Below are 24046 nucleotides of genomic sequence, written 5' to 3'. Positions count from 1 at the left end.
TCTATTTTTAAAGGCTGAGATGGACTCAGGGAACGTCGGATATAGTGTTCGGTCAATGATTGAACAATTAGTTGGTGCCGCGGAGGAAGGCATAATGGTACTTATTTTGTGCAACAGCTTGTGTGTTGGGGATTCCAGGGTTGGATTATTTTGTTGGTATTTATTTAGATAGAAGGTTTTATGTTTATGCACCCTTATAGGTGCTAGATGGGAGTATGCTGGGTAAGAGCTTTGGTATATGAAGGGTGTTTCTTGCTGTTTTCTTTTTTTATGCCTTCTTTTTAATGTATTTTTATCTGCTGCAACGATTTTAATTAATCATGCAATAAAGATTCATTCATTCATTCATTCATAATGCCAGAGGATCAGGGACAGCACCAAACTCTCCACACAGAAATGGGTAGACTTTTTTGATTTCTCTAGTAAGGCACTGAATGGATGGGTGCAGGGCAGTAAAGTAGATGACTATTTGGGGTTATATAATTTGATCCTGAAAGAGCATATGTTCAGTGTTTGCTTTACAGAGTTGCACCAGCACCTAGTTGACAGTAAGCTGACTGATCCTAGAAAGCTTGCTGTGGAGGCGGACCTCTGGGTTAGCACCTGGGGGGACACCCACAAAGGTGGTCAGGTTTCCCACCAGAAGAAAGAGGGGGGCGAAAAACTTAAAAATAAGGAGTTCTCAAAAGGCCCCCAAAAGAATTCCCAGAGAGGGGGGTTGATAACCAGTCCCCGTCTGAATCTGTGAAGAAGTCAGAGTACTTTGATAAAAAATAAAGGGAAGTTCATACCCAAATACTTAGAGTGCTTCAGGTATGGGCACTCAAAGGGTGACTCCCAGTGTCCTAAGAGGGCACAGCCCACTACTGGAGGGCAGACACCTGGTTTGGCTAGTGTAGCGCTTGAGGGGGATGAGGAAGTCCCAGTTAGCTTTGGCGAACAGATAGAGGTATCACTAGTGCCCCTGGGAGATGAGGAAATGGTGCCAAAAATCCACATGCATGCCTGCCAATACTTCCATGTATTGGCAGTGGGTCACCATTATTGGGCAAAGGGTGGAGGTTCTGCGTAAAACAGGAGCCAGTATGACTACTGTCAGGGGTCAGCTGGTATCACTAATACATTCCACCAGGTCATAGGCCCTCATTATGAACATGGCGGTCTGTTCGACTCCGCTGGCGATGGCGGTAGAAACCTCCAACAGAGGGGCAGTCCCGACCACCAAATAATGATCCAAACGAAACACACGCATCCCATGCACCACCCACCGCCAGGAAAGGCGTCCCGCTGATGACGGCAGAGTCTGCCCACAGGCCGTCGGAAAGCCCCAACCCGCCCATCGAATTATGAACCACCATTCCGTCGCCAGTTCCGGGGCGGGAACGACCACCACACAAAGCCAGGCGGAAATGAAACAAATAGAAGGAAAGACTCACCGGAGTTCCACAAAATGTGCAACAGCAGCCATAGACAGAGAGCTGCTGATCATGCCAGCCTTGCACCTTGCCATATACCTACACGACCGAGACCGCCGACGAAGACGACAACAGTAAGTACTGCAACCTATGACACAAGGGAGGAAAGGGCACAGTTACATACCCACCCACTCCACCCACTCTGCAACGCCCCCCCAACTCTTCCCAGCAGCACAAGTCATACACCCCACACCAAGAGGTGCGTACCCTTCCGAAGGCCACTGCAACTTGACCATAGTACATACAATAGCCCTAAACCCATGAAAAGTTAAAACAAACACCAGGGTGAAATTGCGTGCAGCCCAAATACAGGCCACACCTGACTCCCACAAGTGCTGGGTACTCCATATAACGAGGCACCATATGGGGATCCAGGCACCTCATGGAAGGGGGGCAGGGTGGGGTGGGTGTGGGGATTTATGACGGGGTGGGACTTTGAGTTACATGAGGAGGTTGGGGGGGTGGGCTTTTCCTTTGAAGGTGTGGGGGCTGTTTGGCTTGGGTGGAGCTGGATGGCCTAGGATCTGAGCAGGCCTTCTTCTTCACTGGGGAAGGGTCACAGGAATGGGAAGGCTGGACCTTGGTGGGCTGTGATGTGGAAGGAGCGGAAAGGGCAAGGAGGTGGGCACGTTTGGGGACAAGACGGGGTGGGCCAGTGGGTTGGAACAGGTCTGCACGGGAGAGGAAAAGTTTATTGGGAGCAATTGGGGTGGGCGTGGATGAGGGCGTGGGAGTGAAGGCAGAGGGAGTTGATGTATGGGGTGTAGGTGTGCGTGTAGTGGGTGCAGGTGACTGCTCAGTATGCTGTGGTGTGGTGGATGTCTGATGGGTGGGTGCCTTGGTGCGTTTGTGTGTTTTGGGAGGTGGGGGGTGGACACAGTGGGAGAAGACAGACAGCTAGTGTGGATGTATGTTGGGTGGGTGTCTGCAAGTCTGGTGAGTGTGCTGCATGTGTCAACTACAGTGGAGGTGGTGAGTGCAGGTGTGGTGTATGGGGTGCATGTATGGCTGTCTGCTATCATGGTGAGTGCAAGAAGAGGAGCAGCAACAGTGATTGAAGATGCAGTGCATGAGGGTGTGCATGTAGAGGGGACAGACAGGGAGGCGGCACACTGGGCAAACTGGACGTTGTTGTGTGTGCAGGTGTCTGTTGGCTGTCTGAATGCTTGTGGTAGGAGTTGTGGTGCTTGTGTTTTGAAGTGTGCTTCTTGTGTGTTGATGTGCCTGTAAGCGGGTCTGATTGTGTGCTTTGGACGGGTGAAGGGAGTGGGGTGCTGGAAGGGGTAGAGGAGGTTGGAGGGGGGACGGAATGGCCAGGGAAACTGGCTGCCGTCCACGAGGAGGCCAGATCCTGAAAAGATCTCTGTAGGGCAGGCACGGCACTGTGATTGCCATCCAGATAGGCATTGGTCTGCTTCACCTCTGATGCCAGACCCTGGATGGCATTGACGATGGTTGTCTGGAGGTCAATAGCCTCCTCTGTGAGAGCAGCAGGTCTGACTGGGGCAGGGGAGGAGGTGCCTGGGGCAAAGGAGACGCCCACCTTTCTGGGTGGGCAGGCACGGGCAACTCGGTGGGGAGCAGAAGGGTGGGCGCTGATGGTATGGGGGTGGCAGAAGATCTCACGGTATTGGTATGTCCACTAGGGTCCACCACCACCGGAGGATCCCCATCGGAGGAGGTCTCAAAGTCACTACCTCCTGTGGTAGTAGCCTCTCCCGTGGAAGTCCCCTCCCACCGACTGGTCCCCTGGGCGTCCGTTGTTTCTGCCTCGGAGGATCCGTGGGCCGCTGCCTCCCCACTTGCCGATGCCTCAGCTCCCTCGCCTGATGTTGATGCTGTACCAAACCAACACAAGAGAACAGGGATGGGGAGACAAAACAGGAGAGACACTTGTAAATAGCTGGATGCTGATACACAATGGCCAGACATACACCCACCCAGCAGACACACCCAACAGGCAGCACCGTGCACTATGCCCATGGCCATGCCCTTGACTACTGAACAGAATACTGACTTACATCCCATCCCCTAAATTAGTATTGGAGCTGAGGTAGGTGAAACCTGACAGGGACACCCCTGGAACAACTACAAGAGGACAGAGGGTGGATCATAGGTAAGTTTGCCTGTCACTAACTGACACAGTGCAGAAAACCTGCCTGTCTGACTAAGGGACATTACAATGACGACTCTGTATTGACCCTTTTTCTAGGTGATTCTGGCTATCCAAACTTGCGTTGACTCCTGACACCAGTGAGGAATCCCAGGACGGATGCAGAGAGGAAATACAAAGAGGCCCATGGACGTACTAGGAGGGTGCTAGAGCGTACTATAGGTCTCCTGAAGGCTAGATTCTGGTGTCTACATATCTCTGGGGGTTCCCTGGCCTATGGGCCTGATAAGGTGTGTAGAATAGTGGTGGCCTGCTGCATGCTGCACAACGTGGCTGTGAGACATTCTATCCCCCTTTTGGATGGGGAGGGTGCTATTGGTCCTGATCAGCTACCTCAGAGAGGTGAGGAGAGTGATGGTGAGGATGAGGAAGGGGAAGATGTCAATTCCAGGAACCAACTGATACAACTCTACTTCCAATAACTGTCTGGGACTTAAGCCTGTAATTGTGGTTAGTGACTGATACTGTCAGTGTGCCAGGTCTTATAGGGGGAATTGGTCATGATAGGTGAGACATGGACCTCTTCTGCATGGTACTGACAGACAAAATATGCATTCCCTCCTTGCCTAATTTGAAACACACATTAGCACCACCAAGCACAAATTGACAATAAAGTTGTTCTCTTCCAGTTGCATCCATACTCCGCTTTGTTCAGAATTGAAGACAGGGGACAGTGTCACAGGTGAGAAATGTGTTTTATTAGTAGAATTCAGTGAATTTTGCTATATATAGTGATGGAAGTCATAAGGTTTGGGTGTCCTCAAAACTGACTTGGGGGCAGCCCTGTTGAATGTCATAGGTGGGTCCTATTTGTAGTCTAGTACTTCAATTTGCCCTCAGCTAAGTGTGCTTGGTGAATGGGTGGGATGGTTGCTTTGCATTAGTAGCAGTGTCAATTGTTGGAGTGGGGCTTGTTCTTAGCTGGGTTTCCAGTGCCATATCTTGACCTGAGACTACATTTGGGCGACTGCTGTGGAGCTTCTTGGGGTGGCATGGTTGGCCCTTGTGATTCCTGGGAGGGTATTGTAGGAAGGTAGCCTTTTTCTAGCCTTGTTACCCCCACTTTTGGCCTGTTTGTGAGTATATGTCAAGGTGGTTTTACTGTCTCACTGGGATCCTGCTAGCTAGGGCCCCAGTGCTCATAGTGGAAACCCTATTTTGTCAGTGTGTTTGATATGTGTCACTGGGATCCTGCTACCCAGGACCCCAGTGCTCATAAGTTTGTGGCCTATATGTGTTCCCTGTGTGGTGCCTAACTGTATCACTGAGGCTCTGCTAACCAGAACCTCAGTGTTTATGCTCTCTCTGCTTTTAAAATTATCACTGCAGGCTAGTGACTAATTTTACCAATTCTTATTGGCACACTGCAACACCTTTATAATTCCCTATATATGGTACCTAGGTACCCAGGGTATTGGGGTTCCAGGAGATCCCTATGGGCTGCAGCATTTCTTTTGCCACCCATAGGGAGCTCAGACAATTTTTACACAGGACTGCCACTGCAGCCTGAGCGAAATAACGTCCACGTTAATTCACAGCCATTTTACACTGCACTTAAGTAACTTATTAGTCACCTACATGTCTAACCCTCACTTAGTGAAGGTTAGGTGCAAAGTTACTTAGTGTGTGGGTACCCTGGCACTAGCCAAGGTGCCCCCACATTGTTCAGGGCAAATTCCCCGGACTTTGTGATTGTGGGGACACCATTACACACGTGCACTACATATAGGTCAATACCTATATTTAGCGTCACAATTGTAACTCCGAACATGGCCATGTAACATGTCTAGGATCACAGAATTGTCCCCCAATACCATTCTGGTATTGGGGGGACAATTCCATGCATCCCCGGGGCTCCAGCATAGAGCCCGGGTACCGCCAAACTAACTCTCCTGGGTTTTCTCTGGAGCTACCGCTGCTGTCAACCCTCAGACAGGTTTCTGTCCCTCTGGGGCCTGGGCAGCCCAGTCCCAGGAAGGCAGAACAAAGGATTTCCTCTGAGAGAGGGTGTTACACCCTCTCCCTTTGGAAATAGGTGTGAAGGGCCTGGGAGGAGTAGCCTCTCCTGGCCTCTGGAAATGCTTTGAAGGGCACAGATGGTGCCCTCCTTGCATAAGCCAGTCTACACCAGTTCATGGATCCCCCCAGCCCTGCTCTGGCACGAAACTGGACAAAGGAAAGGGGAGTGACCACTCCACTGACCAGCACCTCCCAGGGGAGGTGCCCAGAGCTCTGCCAGTGTGTCCCAGACCTCTGCCATCTTGGATGCAGTGGTGTGAGGGCACAATGGACAGCTCTGAATGGCCAGTGCCAGCAGGTGACGTCAGAGACCCCTACTGATAGGTGCTTACCTTTCTCTGTAGCCAATCCTCCTCTGAGGGCTATTTAGGGTCTCTCCTGTGGGCATCTCACCAGATAACGAATGCAAGAGCTCGACAGAGTTCCTCTGCACTTCCTTCTTCGACTTCTGCCAAGGATCGACCGCTGACTTCTCCAGGACGCCTGCAAAACCACAACAAAGTAGCAAGAAGACTACCAGCAACATTGTAGCGCCTCATCCTGCTGGCTTTCTCGAATGTTTCCTGGTGGTGTATGCTCTGAGGGCTGTCTGCCTTCACCCTGCACTGGAAGCCAAGAAGAAATCTCCAGTGGGTCGAAGGAATCTTCCCCCTGCCAACGCAGGCACCAAACTTCTGCATCACCGGTCTTCTGAGTCCCCTCTCATCCTGACGAGCGTGGTCCCTGGAACACAGGAGCTGGGTCCAAGTGTCCCCTTCTGTCCAAATTTAGTGGAGGTAAGTCCTTGCCTCCCCACGCCAGACAGTAATCCTGTGTACTGCGTGAACTGCAGCTGCTAGGGCTTCTGTGCACTTTTGCAAGACTTCCTTCGTGCACAGTCTACCCCAGGTCCCCAGCACTCCGTCCTGCATTGCCCAACTCGCTGAGTTGGACTCCGACTTCGTGGGACTCCCTTTTGTTGTGCTGAGTCAACCGTCGTCATCAGATCTTCTGAATGCCTGTGCAGGTGCTTCTGTGGGTGCTGCCTGCTTCTGCGTGGGCTCTCTGTATTGCTGAGCACCCCCTCTGTCTCCTCCTCCAAGGGGCGTCCTCCTGGTCCTTCCTGGGCCCTGGCAGCACCCAAAATCCTCAACCACGACCCCTGCAGCTAGCAAGACTTGTTTGCGGTATTTCTGCGTGAAAACAACTCTGCATCCTCCAGCACGCTGTGGGACATCTTCTGACCAAAGGAGAAGTTCCTGGCACCTTCCGTTGTTGAAGAATCTTTGGCTTCTTCTACCCGGAGGCAGCCCTTTTGCACCTTCATCTGTGGTTTAGTGGCTCCTGCCCCCCGGACACTTTTGTGACTCTTGGACTTGGTCCCCTTCCTTTACAGGTCCTCAGGTCCAGGAATCTGTCTTCAGTGCTTTGCAGTCAGTTGTTGTCCTTGCAGAATCCCCTATCTCGACTTTACTGTCTTACTGGGGTAGTAGGGTAACTTTACTCCTACCTTTCAGGGTCTTAGTGTGGGTATCTTGGACATCCTTAGTGTTTTTTTTACACTCCCAGCGACCCTCTACACACTACACTAGGCCTGGGGTCCATTCGTGGTTCGCATTCCCCTTTTGGAGTATATGGTTTGTGTTGCCCCTAGGCCTATTTTTCTCTATTGCATTCTATTGTGTTCTACAGTGTTTGCACTACTTTTCTAACTGTTACTTACCTAATATAGGTTTGTGTGTGTATATTGTGTGAATATTACTTACCTCCTAAGAGAGTATATCCTCTGAGATACTTTTGGCATATTGTCACTAAAATAAAGTACCTTTATTTTTAGTAACTCTGAGTACTGTGTTTTCTTATGATATAGTGCTAAGTGATATAAGTGGTATAGTAGGAGCTTTGCATGTCTCCTAGTTCAGCCTAAGCTGCTCTTCTATAGCTACCTCTATTAGCCTAAGCTGCTAGAACACCTCTAATCTACTAATAAGGGATAACTGGACCTGGCACAAGGTGTAAGTACTAGAAGGTACCCACTATAAGCCAGGTCAGCCTCCTACATTGGTGGTGCAGCGGTGGGATAAGTACTTGTAACTGCTTTACCACTTTGTCATTGGTGCTTTTCATGAGAAAAACATATACCAAGTACTTTAGAATATACACATTGACCTAAACAGTTTAACTTTCCTTCTCTAAAACTTTCTACAAAGTTTCTGAAAAGTTTCTGAAAACTTTAAAAAGTTTTCAAAAGTTTGAAGATGTTTTTCTCTGTTCTTTTAAAAGTTCTAAAAACGTTTTCTTTCTCTGTCCTAAACCTTTTTTATCATGTCTGCTGTAGAACTTACTCCCACAGTTGTTCAGGCAACATATGAGAGTTTCAACTTTAAAAGTTTGAGGGTTTTTTTCAGAGAAAGAGGTTTAAGCATTGGCAAGAATCCTACCAAAGACTGTCTCTTTAGCCTTCTCCTAGGAAATGACCAGAACCAGCCTGGCCCATCCCAGGATCAGGAGGTAGATGAGGGGGGTACCCAGCCAGACTCAGAGGAGTCCTCTGAGGATGCTGGGGAGGGTTCTTCCAAAGACCTGCCAGCTAGCAGGCCACCTAGTGACACTGGTAGTGGGAGGGGGTCACACATCTGTAGGGCACCTTACACTCCTAAGGGCCAGGTTACTAGGGTCCAGCCAGTTAGGGACATGTCTCTCTCTGCCAATTCCCATATTTCTTCTGTGTCTCACAATTCCCAAGCCTCCCACCCTGAGGATAACTTAATGGAAAGGGAACACAGAAAGCTGAGGTTGGAAGAGGCCAGGCTGAAGTGTAAACAGCAGCAGCTGGCCTTAGACAGTGAATCTCTAAATGTAGAGAGGGAAAGGCAGAGATTGGGGTTAGTTCCCCATGGTGGCAGCAGCAGTGTTTTTGATAGTAATCCTGTTAGAGAGCAAGATTCTAAAAAGCTGCATAAAATAGTCCCCCTTACAAGGAGGGGGATGACATTAACAAGTGGTTTGCTGCACTTGAGAGGGCTGTATGGTACAGTTGGTCCCTCAAAGCCAGTGGGCTGCTATCTTGTGGCTATCTTTCACTGGTAAGGGTAGGGATAGGCTCCTTACTGTCGGAGAAAGTGATGCTAACAATTACAAAGTTTTAAAGGATGCACTCTTGGATGGATTTGGCTTAACCACTGAACAATACAGGATTAAGTTCAGAGACACCAGAAAAGAGTCCTCTTAAGACAGGACAGACTTTGTAGACTGTTCAGTGAAGGCCTTGGAGGGTTGGTTACATGGCAGTAAGGTGACTGACTATGAAAGCCTATATAATCTAATCCTGAGAGGGCATATTTTGAACAATTGTGTGTCTGATTCGTTGCACCAGTACTTGGTAGACTCAGATCTGACCTCTCCCCAAGAATTGGGAAAGAAGGCAGACAAATAAGTCAGAACAAGAGTGAATAGAAAAGTTCATGCAGGAAGTGACAAGGATGGCAAGAAGAAAGTTGGTGAGAAATCTCAGGATAAGCATGGGGATAAAGGTAAAACTAAAGATCCTTCTTCAAATCCTGAACACTCTTCAGGGGGTGGGGATAAATCATCTTCTTCCTCTTCTTCACAACCCACACACATTAAAAAGCCTCGGTGCTATGTGTGTAAAAATAAAGGCCATAGGCCAGGGGATAAGTCCTGCCCAGGTAAACCCCCTGAGCCTACCACCACTAATACATCAAATTCTAATGCCCCTAGCAGTAGTGGTAATAGTGGTGGGACTGCTGGCAACAGTCAAAATAAGGGTGTAGTTGGGTTCACTTTTGGGTCCATCATAAAAACTGGAGTAGTCAGTCCCAAGACAGTTTCTGTCACACCTGGTGGCATTAGCTTTGCCACACTGGCTGCTTGTCCCCTTACAATGGATAAGTACAGGCAGACATTTTCAATAAATGGTGTTGAGGCTCAGGCCTACAGGGACACAGGTGCCAGTATCACTTTGGTGACTGAAAACCTAGTGTCTCCTGAACAACACATCATTGGACAACAGTGCAAGATTATTGATGTCCATAACTCCACTAAGTTCCTTCCCTTAGCTATAATTCAGTTTAGTTGGGGTGGAGTTACCTGCCCTAAGCAGGTGGTAGTATCACCTAGCTTACCTGTAGACTGTCTCTTAGGTAATGACCTAGAGGTCTCAGGTTGGGCTGAGGTAGAGTTTAATACCCATGCAGCCATGCTGGGTATCCCTGAGGAATTGCTTCCTCTGATTTCAGCTGAGATGAAAAAGCAAAGGAGAGAAAAAGGCCTGAAAACTCAGGATCCTTCTCCAACCACAGGTAAAAAAGGCATCAACGTATCCCCTACCCACCCTGCCATTCAGGATACAATTCCTATGGTGGGAGAAACCTCTCCTGGGGTGGCACCTGTACCAAGGGATTCATCAGCTAATGCAGCTGTACTCCCTGAGGTAGAAGTACCTCTCTGTGGGATAACTAATATTGATGAGAAAAACGGCACCATTGTAGTTAACATGGAGCATCCCTCTAACCCTCCCAGAGAAACTTTTGTGCAGCAACCCTGCACTACCTCACAACACTTAGGACAGCAACCCTGCCCTAGTGTGTAGCTCATAGGACAGCATCCCGGCCCTGCTCCAACTCAAGAGAAACAGCAACCCTGTTCTCTCTTACAGCCATAAGGACAACGCTTTTGCCCAGCTATGGCTTTACTGAGACAGCATCCATGTCTGGCATTCTCATCACTTGATATAGGTCCAGTGGACAATTCCCACTGCTCTAAACTTAAACGTACTAATAGGAACTCTGAGAATATAATTTCACATTGTTGGCTAGCTAAAAAACTTCAAACAGGGTAGTTCACATCCCCACAGGGAAGTAACCATATAGTAGATGATAAAGGGAGTAACCAATCTATTACAGAGCTACTCTCCACTTATCACCACTTAGACAATAAAGACTCAACTGGCCAAGGTTAGCCTTATTGTCCTTCATTTGGGGGGGGTGTAGGAAGGTAGCCTCTTTCTAGCCTTGTTACCCCCACCTTTGGCTTGTTTGTGAGTAAATGTCAGGGTGGTTTTACTGTCTCACTGGGATCCTGTTAGCCAGGGTCCCAGTGCTCATAGTGGAAACCCTATGTTGTCAGTGTGTTTGATATGTGTCACTGGGATCCTGCTAGCCAGGACCCCAGTGCTCATACGTTTGTGGCCTATATGTGTTCCCTGTGTGGTGCTTAACTGTATCACTGAGGCTCTGCTAACCAGAACCTCAGTGTTTATGCTCTCTCTGCTTTTAAAATTGTCACTGCAGGCTAGTAACTAATATTACCAATTCTTATTGGCACATTAAAACACCCTTATAATTCCCTAGTATAATAGTACCTAGGTACCCAGGGTATTGGGGTTCCAGGAGATCCCTATGGGCTGCAGCATTTCTATTGCCACCCATAGGGAGATCAGACAATTCTTACACAGGACTGCCACTGCAGCCTGAGTGAAATAACGTCCACGTTATTTCACAGCCATTTTACACTGCACTTAAGTAACTTATAAGTCACCTATATGTCTAACCCTCACTCAGTGAAGGTTAGGTGCAAATTTACTTAATGTGTGGGCACCCTGACACTAGCCAAGGTGCCCCCACATTGTTCAGGGCAAATTCCCCGGACTTTGTGAGTGTGGGGACACCATTACACACGTGCACTACATATAGCGTCACAATGGTAACTCCGAACATGGCCATGTAACATGTCTAGGATCATAGAATTGTCACCCGAATACCATTCTGGTATTGGGGCGACAGTTCCATGCATCCCGGGGCTCCAGCATAGAGCTCGGGTACTGCCAAACTAACTCTCTGGGGTTTTCTCTGCAGATACTGCTGCTGCCAACTCTCAGACAGGTTTCTGCCCCCCTGGGGCCTAAGCAGTCCAGTCCCAGGAAGGCAGAACAAAGGATTTCCTCTGAGAGAGGGTGTTGCACCCTCTCCCTTTGGAAATAGGTGTGAAGGGCCTGGGAGGAGTAGCCTCTCCTGGCCTCTGGAAATATTTTGAAGGGCACAGATGGTGCCCTCCTTGCATAAGCCAGTCTACACTGGTTCAGGGATCCCCCCAGCCCTGATCTTGCGCGAAACTGGACAAAGGAAAGGGGAGTGACCACTCCCCTGACCAGCAGGTGACGTCAGAGACCCCTCCTGATAGGTGCTTACCTTTCTCTGTAGCTAATCCTCCTCTGAGTGCTATTTAGGGTCTCTCGTGTGGGCATCTCACCAGATAACGAATACAAGAGCTCACCAGAGTTCCTCTGCGCTTCCCTCTTCAACTTCTGCCAAGGATCGACCGCTGACTGCTCCAGGACACCTGCAAAACCGCAACAAAGTAGCAAGAAGACTACCAGCACCATTGTAGCGCCTCATCCTGCCGGCTTTCTCGACTGTTTCCTGGTGGTGCATGCTCTGAGGGCTGTCTGCCTTCACCCTGCACTGGAAGCCAAGAAGAAATCTCCTGTGGGTCAACGGAATCTTCCCCCTACCAATGCAGGCACCAAACGTCTGCATTACCGGTCCTCTGGGTCCCCTCTCATCCTGACAAGCCTGGTCCTTGGAACACAGGAGCTGGGTCCAAGTGTCCCCGACAGTCCAGTGGCCCTTCTGTCCAAATTTGGTGGAGGTAAGTCCTTGCCTCTCCACGCCAGACAGTAATCCTGTGTACTGCATGAACTGCAGCTGCTAGGCTTTCTGTGCACTTTTGCAAGACTTCCTTCATGCACAACCTAGCCCAGGTCCCCAGCACTCCGTCCTGCATTGCCCAACTTGCTGAGTTGGACTTTGACTTCGTGTGACTCCCTTTTATTGTGCTGAGTTGACTGTCATTCTCAGATCTTCTGAACGCCTGTTCAGGTGCTTCTGCGGGTGCTGCCTACTTTTGCATGGGCTCTCTGTTGCAGAGCACCCCCTCTGTCTCCTCCTCCAAGGGGCGACCTCCTGGTCCTTCCTGGGCCCTGGCAGCACCCAAAATCCTCAGCCGCGACTCCTGCAACCAACAAGGCTTGTTTGCGGTCTTTCTGCATGGAAACAACTCTGCATCCTCCAGAACGCCGTGGGACATCTTCTGACCAAAGGAGAAGTTCCTGACACCTTCCGTTGTTGCAGAATCTTTGGCTTCTTCCACCTGGAGGCAGCCCGCTTGCACCTTCATCCGGGGTTTAGTGGGCTCCTGCCCCCCCTGACACTATTGTGAGTCTTGAACTTGGTCCCCTTCCTTTACACGTTCTCAGGTCCAGGAATCCGTCTTCAGTGCTTTGCAGTCAGTTGTTGTCCTTTCAGAATCCCCCATCTCGACTTTACTGTCTTTCTGGGGTAGTAGGGTAACTTTACTCCTACTTTTCAGGGTCTTGGGGTGGGGTATCTTGGACACCCATAGTGTTTTCTTACACTCCCAGCGACCCTCTACACACTACACTAGGCCTGGGGTACATTTGTGGTTCGCATTCCACTTTTAGAGTATATGGTTTGTGTTGCCCCTAGGCCTATTTTTCCCTATTGCATTCCATTGTGTTCTACAGTGTTAGCACTACTTTTCTAACTGTTACTTACCTGATTTTGGTTTGTGTGTGTATAATTTGTGTATATCACTTACCTCCTAAGTGAGTATATCCTCTGAGATACTTTTGGCATATTGTCACTAAGATAAAGTACCTTTATTTTTAGTAACTCTGAGTATTGTGTTTTCTTATGATATAGTGCTAAGTGATATAAGTGGTATAGTAGGAGCTTTGCATGTCTCCTAGTTCAGCCTAAGCTGCTCTGCTATAGCTACCTCTATCAGCCTAAGCTGCTAGAACACCTCTAATCTACTATTAAGGGATAACTGGACCTGGCACAAGGTGTACGTACCACAAGGTACCCACTATACGCCAGGCCAGCCTCCTACAGGTATTTCCTGTGCTGTTTCTGCTGCTTGGGTCATCTGTTGCTGGTTGTCCAGGGCTGTTGTGGGGGCCTCTTGTCCGATGTGGGTGTCTGACTGTTTGTTGACCAACTGCAGCAGTGCTCCAGCAATGGTGGCCATTGTGGCATTGTGCTCTTTTCATTGCTCCATGGCCTGTTGGTGTTGCTGCTGCTGCATCCTCTGACTTTGCTCCAGGGTGTACACAATCTGTGCCAACCTGTCATGGGTATGTAGGTAGGCCCCCAATACCTCAGCAATTATGTCCTGGGCTGCTGCATCCACCCGGTACCCTACCCCCTGACCCAATGAGGTACTTGAACTTTCCCTACCCCCCTGTGCCTGTGTCTCCTGCGCAGGTCATGACGTGCCACTTGTACTGGGGCCCTCGCCTTCCTGCATGTTGGGAGTGGGAGAGTGTGGCCTCTGTAGCTGTGTTCCACCTGTCTGTGCCCTAGGTACACTGGTGTGGGTACGCCTCCACTGGCCTGCTGGTCTTGACTGGGTGTTAGGGGTGACAGTGGTTTCCTGGGTAGGGCTGCTGCATGGTGAGTATCGAGGGCTGTGTGAGGGGCCTGCCTGGTCATCAGTGTCCAGGGATCCTTCGCCAAGGTCTTGTGATGTGCCTCTGTCTCCCTGGAGTGCTGTGTTTGTCCCCTCCATTAGGGTTGCATGGGCGGTGGTGCCTGTTGGGGAACATAGACATGTCTGTTACATATGCCTGAGGGTTTGAGGTGTACAGACTGTGCAATGTTGTGCTAGTGTGACTTTCAGTGGCCTTCCAGGGTGCCTTTGTGAGGTGGACATTGCATTTAGGGGCAGTGGTGGGGTTACATTGTGGTGGGGGGTATTATTCCATTTTGGGTACGTGCAGGGGTGGGTGGCTGTGCACAGCAGGAGTGATGTGGGCCTGGTAGTGAGTTGTGGGTAATGCAGGGTGGTGGATGTGGTGGGTAATGGCTGGGTGGGGTGTGGGTCGAGGTGGGTGTGGGTGGGGTGGGGTGGTGCATGCATTGCAGATGTGTTGTATATGGGGTAATTGTAGATGACTTGCCCTAGTCCATTCCTCCAGTGAGTCCAGTGAGTCCCTCTGGGTGCAGGATGGCGAGTACCTTCTCCTCCCAGTCGGTGTAGTCAGGTGGTGTTGGTGGCGGTCCTCCCTCAGTCTTCTGCACTGCGATGTGGTGCCTGGATGCCATGGCCCTGACCTTCCCCCGCAGGTCATTCCATCTCTTGCGGATGTCATCCCTGGTGCGTGGATGGTGTCCCACTGCATTCACCCTGTTGATAATGATCTGCCACAGCTCCAATTTCCAGGCGATGGGTGTGGCTGCACCTCGGACCCGAATATTTGTGGCTCCACCTTCAGGATCTCGTCCACCATGGTCCTTAGCTCCCTTTTGGTGAAGTGTGGATTTTTTGGGGGGACATGGTGAGAATGGTGGATGGCATCGGAACTGGGGATGGGGTATGGGTGCTCCTGTGTGGGTCGATATGCGTGTCCTGTATGCAGTCGTTCGCTGTCTGGCTCTGGTGCTCTCCGTCTTCTGGTCCTGGTTTCGTTGCAAAGGATTGTGGGGTGTGTCTGGGGGTGTTGTATGGGGTTCTGGATGTGTGTCAGGTGTGTGGGTGATAGGCCTAGTCAATGTGTGCCCTTGTTGCTGTTGAGTCCACTTGCCGCCCGTGGCGGTCGCAGCCGCAAATAGTCGTCCCGCCTCCACTGTCCGCCGAGGTGATTTGTGCATCATTATTTGGAGGGCAGGATGTGGGTGTGCTTGGTGGTGGTAGGGTGGGGCGGGCTGGGATTCCTGCCGACAGGGTCCTGGTGGTCTGGAAATTTTGGGCGGCGTTGGGTTTTTCAATCATTATATGGCGGGTTTCCATTCGCCACCACCGGCGGGATTCTGTTCACCGCAGACAAGGCGGTCGGTGGTCTTTCCCGCCATGTTCATAATGACCGCCATAGTCGCTGACAATAGTGGTAGCCTTGATTCCCTTTGAGTGTGTGGGGGGCTCTGCCATGCCTGTAGATTGTCTGTTAGGCCATGACCTTGAGCATACTACCTGGAAGGATGTGGAGCTCATTTCCCATCTGGAGATGTTAGGTTTCCCTGAATGGGTCAGCATGACCACATAGTCCATGGCTGCCCGGGATGGGAGTCTGGGCCTGGAACAATGGCCCAGACAGCTGCACATAGGAAGGGCAAGGAGCAGGGGAAACTGGCCCCAAAAGTTCCTGTGGTGGCTAATGGGGCTCCAGAAAGGAGGTCCCTGAGCCAACTGGGGAAGACATTGCTGCCCTGTGTAACCTGCCTGAGCTTGCCAGCTGGCGAGTAGAGGGCAGGCTAATTAGGGAGAAATTCTGCCAAGTGCAGAAAGAGTGCCCCACTCTTGAGGGTCTGAGGCAACAGGTCTCAGCCCAAGCAGCAGGTGAAGCCTCTGGCGATCACCACATATACTGTGAGAATGTTCTCCTCTACAGTGAGCCTAAGGTAATGGCTGCTGGGGCAGCACATGTGCTGGTGGTCCCCCAGTGTTACTGGGCCTTCCTCCTAGGCCTGACTCACGACATCGCCCTGGCGAGACATTTGGGGCAAGACAAGACCTTTGTCAGGCTTGTCACCCGCATTTATTGGCCAAAAATGTGGGTAGCCTCAGATGCTTTCTGTAGGTTCTGTCCAACCTGCCAGGCTAGCGGAAGACAGGGAAAAAGCTCAAGGCCCCCCAGATCCCACTACCCGTCATTGGCTCCCCCTTTGAAAGAGTGGACGTCAAAGTCATTGGTCCCCTGGACACCAAAACTGCCCTTGGCAACAGGTTTATCATGGTTTTGGTGGACCATGCGACCCGCCATCCAGAGTAATCCCTCTAAGGACAGTGACTCTACCGGTGGTGGCCAGAGCCCTAATGGGGATATTTATCCATGTGGGGTTCCCAAAGTAGTTTGTGTCTGGCGGAGGCACAAACTTCATGTACATGAAGTCCATTTGGGATGAGTGCGGGGTAACCTACCGGTTTACCACCCCTTACCATCCTCAAACCAATGGGCTTGTTGAAAGGTTCAACAAGACCATGAAAGGCATGATCACTGGCCTGCCTGAGGCCATGAGGCATAAGTGGGACATCCTCCTGCCATGCCTTCTCTTTGCTTCTAAGGAGGTGTGACAGAAAGGGGTGGGGTTCAGCACCTTTGAACTTCTCTATGGATACCCTATCAGGGGACCACTAAGCATAGTCAAGGAGGGGTGGGAGAAAGCTCCCAGGAACCCCCCCCAGGATGTGGTCAGTTACATGCTGGCCCTCCCCAACCAGACGCAGCGTTTCTGGAACAGGCCAAGAGCAACCTCAAGGCCAGTCAAGAGGTGATGAAGGAATGGTATGACCAGAAGTCCACCCTGGTAGAATTCTCACCTGGATACAAAGTATAAGTAATGGAGCCCAGTAGAGCCTAGAGCTCTCCAGGACCACTGTACTGGCCCATTCAAAAACAAGGAGTGAAAGGGGGAGGCCACTTACCTAGTGGACCTCAAGATCCCCAGAAACCTCCTAAGGGTACTCCGCCACAACAGACTGAAGCCTCATTTTGAGAGGTCTGAAGTCAGTATGATTCTGGTGACAGATGAGGGCATGGAAGAGGACAGTGAGCCTCTCCTCGACCTCCTCTCTGCCAAGGAAGGTGATGGGTCAGTGGAGGCTGTTATTCTCTATGACTCCCTGATTCTAGATCAGAGAGAAGACTGCTACAAGTTTTTGGAGCAGTTCTCTTCCCTGTTTTCCCTCACTCCTGGGCTCACACACTTGTGTGTCCACGATATTGACGCAGGAGACAGTCCACCTGCAAAGAATACAATTTAAACGGTGTCAGATAAGGTGAGGACCAGCATCAAGATGACGTTGCCAAGATGCAGGTTCTTGGGGTAATAGAGAAGTCCAGCAGTCCTTAGTCCAGCCCAGTGGTATTGGTTCCCAAGACTGCTGCTCCCGGTGCCAAGCCAGAGCTTAGGTTCTGCGTGGACTACCGGGGTCTCAACTCTGTCACAAAGACATATGCTCACCCCATCCCCCGAGCTGATGAGCTCGTAGACAGGTTAGGCGCTGACAACTTCCTTAGTACGTTTGACCTCAGGCCAGGGTACTGGCAGATCGCCTTGACTGAGGGGGCAAAAGAGAGATCTGATTTTTCTACTCATGAGGGTCATTACCAATTTAGAGTAATGTCCTTTTGACTGAAAAATGCCCCACTACCTTCCAACGGTTGGTTAACAAGGTCCTAACTGGCAAGGATGTCTTCTGCGCAGCCTACCTAGGTAACATCCCGGTCTACAGTCCAAGCTGGGAGGAACACCTGCTCTACCTCAAAAAGGTGCTTCAGGCCCTGCAACGGGCAGTCCTGACCATCAAGGCCAGTAAGAGCCAGATTGGGCAGGGTTCCGTGGTGTACTTGGGACACCTAGTAGGTGGCGGCAAGGTGCAGCCCTTCCAGGGCAAGATTGAAACAATCAAGGTCTGCCAACCACCTATAACTCAAACAGAGGTGAGGACCTTCTTAGGTCTCACTGGATATTACCGCAGATTCGTTAAGGGATATGGCACCATAGTAGCCCCTTAACCAAACTCACATCCAAGAAACAACCTAGGTTGGTGAATTGGACAGAGGCTTGTCAGAAAGCCTTTGACTCCCTGAAAGAAGCCATGTGCACAGCCCTGTGCTCAAGGCACCTGACTGCCAACCAAAGACCCCATTTTTAACAATGGCTAACTCCCAAAACAGAGGAATCTTTGACCAAAAATTGCTTTGAGAAACAGGAGGAGACCGGGACACACCTGCTCTGGAAATATATGCTTAAATGTCAAGTGCAAGAAGGAGGACGCACATAGGACTCACACAATGCATAGCAAAGGAGCGCAGAGGGACACAATGCACATTAAGCAAGTTGCACCATGCCAACGTAAGCTACACATGTACCTACGCCTTGCTAGTGCCATGCACCATTGACATATACACAATCTGGACATATTTAGAACACCACACCTAAATACCTACATGTACAAATGCAGCGCATGGGATAGATGGCATGTATAACCACTGTTCCACTGGTTGTGACATCACAATATCTCGAGCATGTAGTCACATCAACACCAACAACACGACCAAGACCTCAGAGACCAGGTAGTCAGTCAACACCATTCCTCGGGTTACTTCATAGTGGTGTCCCTTGCAGTAACACTTTGCAACTGCCTTGCCTCATTGCCCAAACGCATGTGTGCTGCATCTCACAGCACGCAAGTCATTGCAACTGTCCCAACAGTACCCAGGCATGTGCCGGTAGCACAACCACATAGGCAACACATTCACATGAGGCAGTCATCCCTATATCATGCAGTTGTAGTGTGGTTAGTTTTACGTATTCATTGCGCTTTAGCTTCAGGCTTTAGGCCTTTGTGCACTTTGCCCTGAATATATTTTATTCATTTGCTGACAGCTTAGAGCCTCTGTGCACTTTGCTTTACATGCTTTTTATTAGGCTTCGTACTGTTATTTTTCAAATAGCCAGTTCTACGGTGTTGTTTTTTATTCATATCACACTGTTTTGCCTACTTCAGCACTGGAGTTCTCCATAACATATTTACTCTGTGCTTCAGTCAAGGATACAGTCTGGTACATTGCCGATAGACGTGGTAGGAGTTTAGACTTGGCATTCCTGCGTAGGGACATTTTGTGATCACGATGACATGTTAGTTATAAAATCACTTCCTTGTCCCAATACACGCAAGAGGGAGATTCCGACCAGGGAACCACAACTAGACGCTGACTGCTTTGTTGTAGATGCTGAACCAAGATCACAGGTCTTTGCTCAGGTATGAGGGCTGATGTCTCCACAGTGATTCTAATAGGCAAGCTAGAAGCTTAACATGCTGTGCTCTAAATAGAACAAGCAGAGGGAGAGTAGAAACTGTTAGACAATATGATAGCTTTGTTCTTATGTTTTACTCTCCTGGTGACTATTTCAATCCTACTGTGTTGTATCGTTCTGGTTATTGCAGCTCACGCCTTAATATCTAAAATACAGTCGTTTTATTAAAAACATTATATAAAACTTATACTGTCTTTGTCATTTGTATATGAGGTCATATTGGAAATAAGAGAGTTGGTTTGGATCTGAGTAACCACGACTTCCCTGAGAAGTTCCAAAGATGTCATGCGCTCGGCTGCCAAATCATTCCTTCCACATGGGAGAAATGAGGCACTGCTAGTTAGCCGGAGCAAAAACCGGATTTAGGGTGACAGAGTTCTTTACACGTGGGTCAGACTCAGTCCCCCACACCGTTATAGATCCTGCTACCTAGAAATCCAGTAGTCTCATTTAGAATAATGAGAGCCCACGCGACACAGTCAGGGTGTCCCCTGGGTGCAGGGAACAATTAACTCAACAGGCGCTGGGGGAACAGCAGGCTGGACAGGTATCATTGGTAACATGCCACTACCCAGACCAACTAAACTGAAGTTGTGTTGAACCACACATATTGATGGTGAAGTGAAATGTGCCACTACAGAATGTAAGTACCACAGACAGCAAACAGTAGGTCACAACAGTCACAGACTGAGCCCACAACTACTCTGACACAACCATGTCAGACAGATGGGAATGGGGAAATAACCACACACAAACAACACATGGGGTATGGCTCTGAACATAATGGCAGATATTTCCACATCAATGGGTGGGGGATAGTGCATGGGCAAGCCCAGTGTTGGTCAAATGCCACTAGTGGGCCTGCAGAACTGATTGTGCCACCCACATAAGTAGCCCAGTAATCATGTCTCAGACCTGCCACTGCAGTGTGTGTGTGCAGTGTTAACTGTAAATTCGACTTGGCAAGCGTACGCACTTGCCAGGCCTACACCTTTCCTTTTCTTACATGTCAGACACCCCTAAGGTAAGTCCTAGGTAGCCCCAAGGGCAGGGTGCAGTGTATGGTTAAGGTAGGATATATATAGGGGGTCATTCTGACCCTGGCGGTCGGTGACCGCCAGGGTCACCGACCACGGGAGCACCGCCAAGAAGCTGGCGGAGCCCCGTCGAGCATTCTGACCGCGGCGGTTCAGCCGCGGTCAGAAACGGAAAGTCGGCGGTCTCCCGCCGACTTTCCGCTGCTCGGGAGAATCCTCCATGGCTGCGGAGCGCGCTCCGCAGCCATGGGGATTCTGACACCCCCTACCGCCATCCTGTTCCTGGCGGGTCTCCCGCCAGGAACAGGATGGCGGTAGGGGGTGCCGCGGGGCCCCTGGGGGCCCCTGCAGTGCCCATGCCAATGGCATGGGCACTGCAGGGGCCCCCGTAAGAGGGCCCCACAAAGTATTTCAGTGTCTGCAAAGCAGACACTGAAATACACGACGGGTGCAACAGCACCCGTCGCACCTTCCCACTACGCCGGCTCCATTCGGAGCCGGCGTCCTCGTGGGAAGGTAGATTTGCCCTGGGCTGGCGGGCGGCCTTTTGGCGGCCGCCCGCCAGCCCAGGGCAAATCTCAAAATACCCTCAGCGGTCTTGCGACCGCGGAGCGGTATTTTGTCAGGGGAAGACTGGCGGGCGGCCTCCGCCGCCCGCCAGTCTCAGAATCACCCCCAAAGTAATCTGTTTTATATGTCCTGACAGTGAAATATTGCTAAATTCATTTTTTTCTCTGTTACAAGGCCTGTCCCTCTCATAGGTTAACATGGGGGCTACCTTTAAGTCTGATTAAAGTGTAGATTCCCTTTGGGAGTGGATGGACATGTGGAGTTTGGGGTCTCTGAGCTCACAATTTAAAAATACATCTTTTATTAAAGTTGATTTTATTGTGTGTTTGAAAATGCCACTTTTAGAAAGTGAGCATTTTCTTGCTTATACCATTTTTGTGACTCTGCCTGTTTGTGGATTCCCTGTCTGGGTCAGTTTGACAGTTGGGCTGGTTGCACCTCACACTAGACAGTGACACAAAGGCAGCTGAGGAGTAGCCTGCATATCCTGATGAGCCATCTGTGCTAGGAGGGAGGGAAGGAGTGGTCACTCACACCTGACAGGGCTGTGCCTGCCCTCACACAATGTAGTCTCCAACCCCCTGGTGAGTGTCTGGGGCCTTGCCTGGGCAAGGCAGGATTTCACATTCAAAAGAGACTTTGCTTTGAAGTATGCCTTCTTCAAAGGAGAAATTGGGTATAAGAAGGGCACCCAAAACCACAGACTTTAGAAACACTTCTGGAAACAAGACGAACCTCTGTCTGGAGAAGAGCTGAAGAGCTGAGAAAGAAGAGCTGCCCTGCCTGTGACTGTGCTTTGCGGAGCTATCCTGCAGTTGCTGCTTCTGCCAGAGTAAGAGGGCAAAGACTGGACTTTGTGTGCCTTCCATCTTGAGAAGAAATCTCCAAGGGCTTGATCTAGAGCTTGCCTCCTGTTGTTTGAAGTCTCAGGGACATCGAAGTCTTCTCTCTGCCAGCACCTGGAGTCTCTGGAGAGGCCCTGTGGTGCCCATCCAGTTCTAGGGACCCTGAAAGGAGAATCTGGCAGCCTAAAGACAAGGAAATCCACGCACAGAGTGCTGTGCGGGGAAAAGATCAACACAACTCCGATCTGTGGCTGAAGAAATGACGCGCCGCCGGCTCCGCAGCTGAGAATCGACGCTCATCTGAAACGCAACTGAAGAAACGATGCACGGAGCAAGAAAAACGACGTGCAGCATCGCGGACGGAGACTGGAAGATCACCACCCGCGCTGCGGGGTTTTCGGATCATCGTGCGGCTGGATTTCCGACTCAATTACTGTTGGGCGTGGAAAAACAGCGCAAGGCCTGCCCGGACCCGAGAGTGCTGACTGGATTGACGCATCTCTCTCCTGCAGAGAGAAGAAACAATGCACCCCGACCCGGCAAAAGGAGAAACGACTCAAGGTCCCGCTCGTGAGTGGAATCAATGCATCGCAAGCCCTTTTTGCCGCGCACTAACCCGTGCGGGGTTCTTTTTATGCACCCAAGGTACTTTTTCACGCTGACAGCGTTAGTGTGTGTTTGAAACTACTTAAAGACTCTTTTTACATTTTTGTTGATAACTTGACTTGTGTATTGTGGATTTTTGTCGTTTTAGTCTTGTTTTGTTTAGATAAATATTTCCTATTTTTCTAAACTGGTGTTGTGTCATTTTGTAGTGTTTTCATTGAGTTACTGTGTGTGTTGGTACAAATATTTTACACCTAGCACTCTGAGGTTAAGCCTACTGCTCGTCCAAGCTACCAAGGGGGTAAGCAGGGGTTAGCTGAGGGTGATTCTCTTTTACCCTGACTAGAGTGAGGGTCCTTGCTTGAACAGGGGGAAACCTGACTGTCAACCAAAGACCCAATTTCTAACAGTAAGACTGCCAGTGCAGTGTACCCTTTGCACTTGGCAGTATGAGTCACACGTTGGGATGGCGGCTGGAAATCTGTCTGCTCATGTTAGCTCTCTGGGGCACTTAGTAAACATGTTTGATGGATCAAATAAAGTCAGTGCCAATTTTGGCCTGCATTGGGTGCAATAGGACAAGCTGCACTCGGCCCTGCAAATCATGCATTGGAAAGGGCAAAGGGCCAGGGTATGGGACGCCCTGCACTGCCCATGCCAAGTGCATGGGCTATGCAGAGGCACCCAGAGCCACACCACACCACATCACCAACAACCATTTCATGGGGGTTACACTGCCATGCGAAGGCCTGTGGAAATGCAGAAACAGACCTGGAGGGTAGTGTTGAACGTATCACTGGTCTGGTGTCACAGTCAGATGCCGTAGCCAGTCTGCCATGTCCAGGCCATTGTCCCATGGGGTATTCCACATTGACAACAGTTGCCATTACCACCTGTGCTATTGGGGGTGATCAAATATACAATGGCAGTCAGGTGCCCATAGGACTGATGCACATGAAATTAAAACTTGCTTCAGGCCCTGCCCTAAGTACAACTCCTGTGAAATGGCTATGCCCATAGACACATTTACCATCAGGCACTGTCACATACAGAATGATGTACACAGCAAAAATGTCATACCCATGCTGCCCATCCCTGGGTTCAACCCTGTGCTTGTGTCAAATGAGCTGTATTGTCACCATGCTGCACTCATGTATCATAGTGCAAAGAGGGCTGCATTAAGGGGGAGGACAAATATGTTTAGTAAGGCAAGCAGCTTCCACAGATAGTAGTTGAAACTGAACTCTGCCAGGTCCATGAGTGCCATGCATTGTAGTACACAAACACAAACGACAACATGAGAAGCCATCAATGGCAACAAGAGCACAGTGTCCCGGCAATGCCATGCCTGGGGTGGTGCAAGGTCTCAGCACAGTATGGGTCTATGTGAAACATGTAAGACTGTGGCAGGTGAAAATTGCCATGTGTGGTGCTGTGGCATGAGCACAGCAACACCAATGAAAGGCCTCACCATGCAAAT

This window comes from Pleurodeles waltl, chromosome 5 (assembly GCF_031143425.1).
Source record: "Pleurodeles waltl isolate 20211129_DDA chromosome 5, aPleWal1.hap1.20221129, whole genome shotgun sequence".
NCBI lineage: Eukaryota > Metazoa > Chordata > Amphibia > Caudata > Salamandridae > Pleurodeles > Pleurodeles waltl.
Note: the sequence above shows the minus strand (reverse complement) of the source record.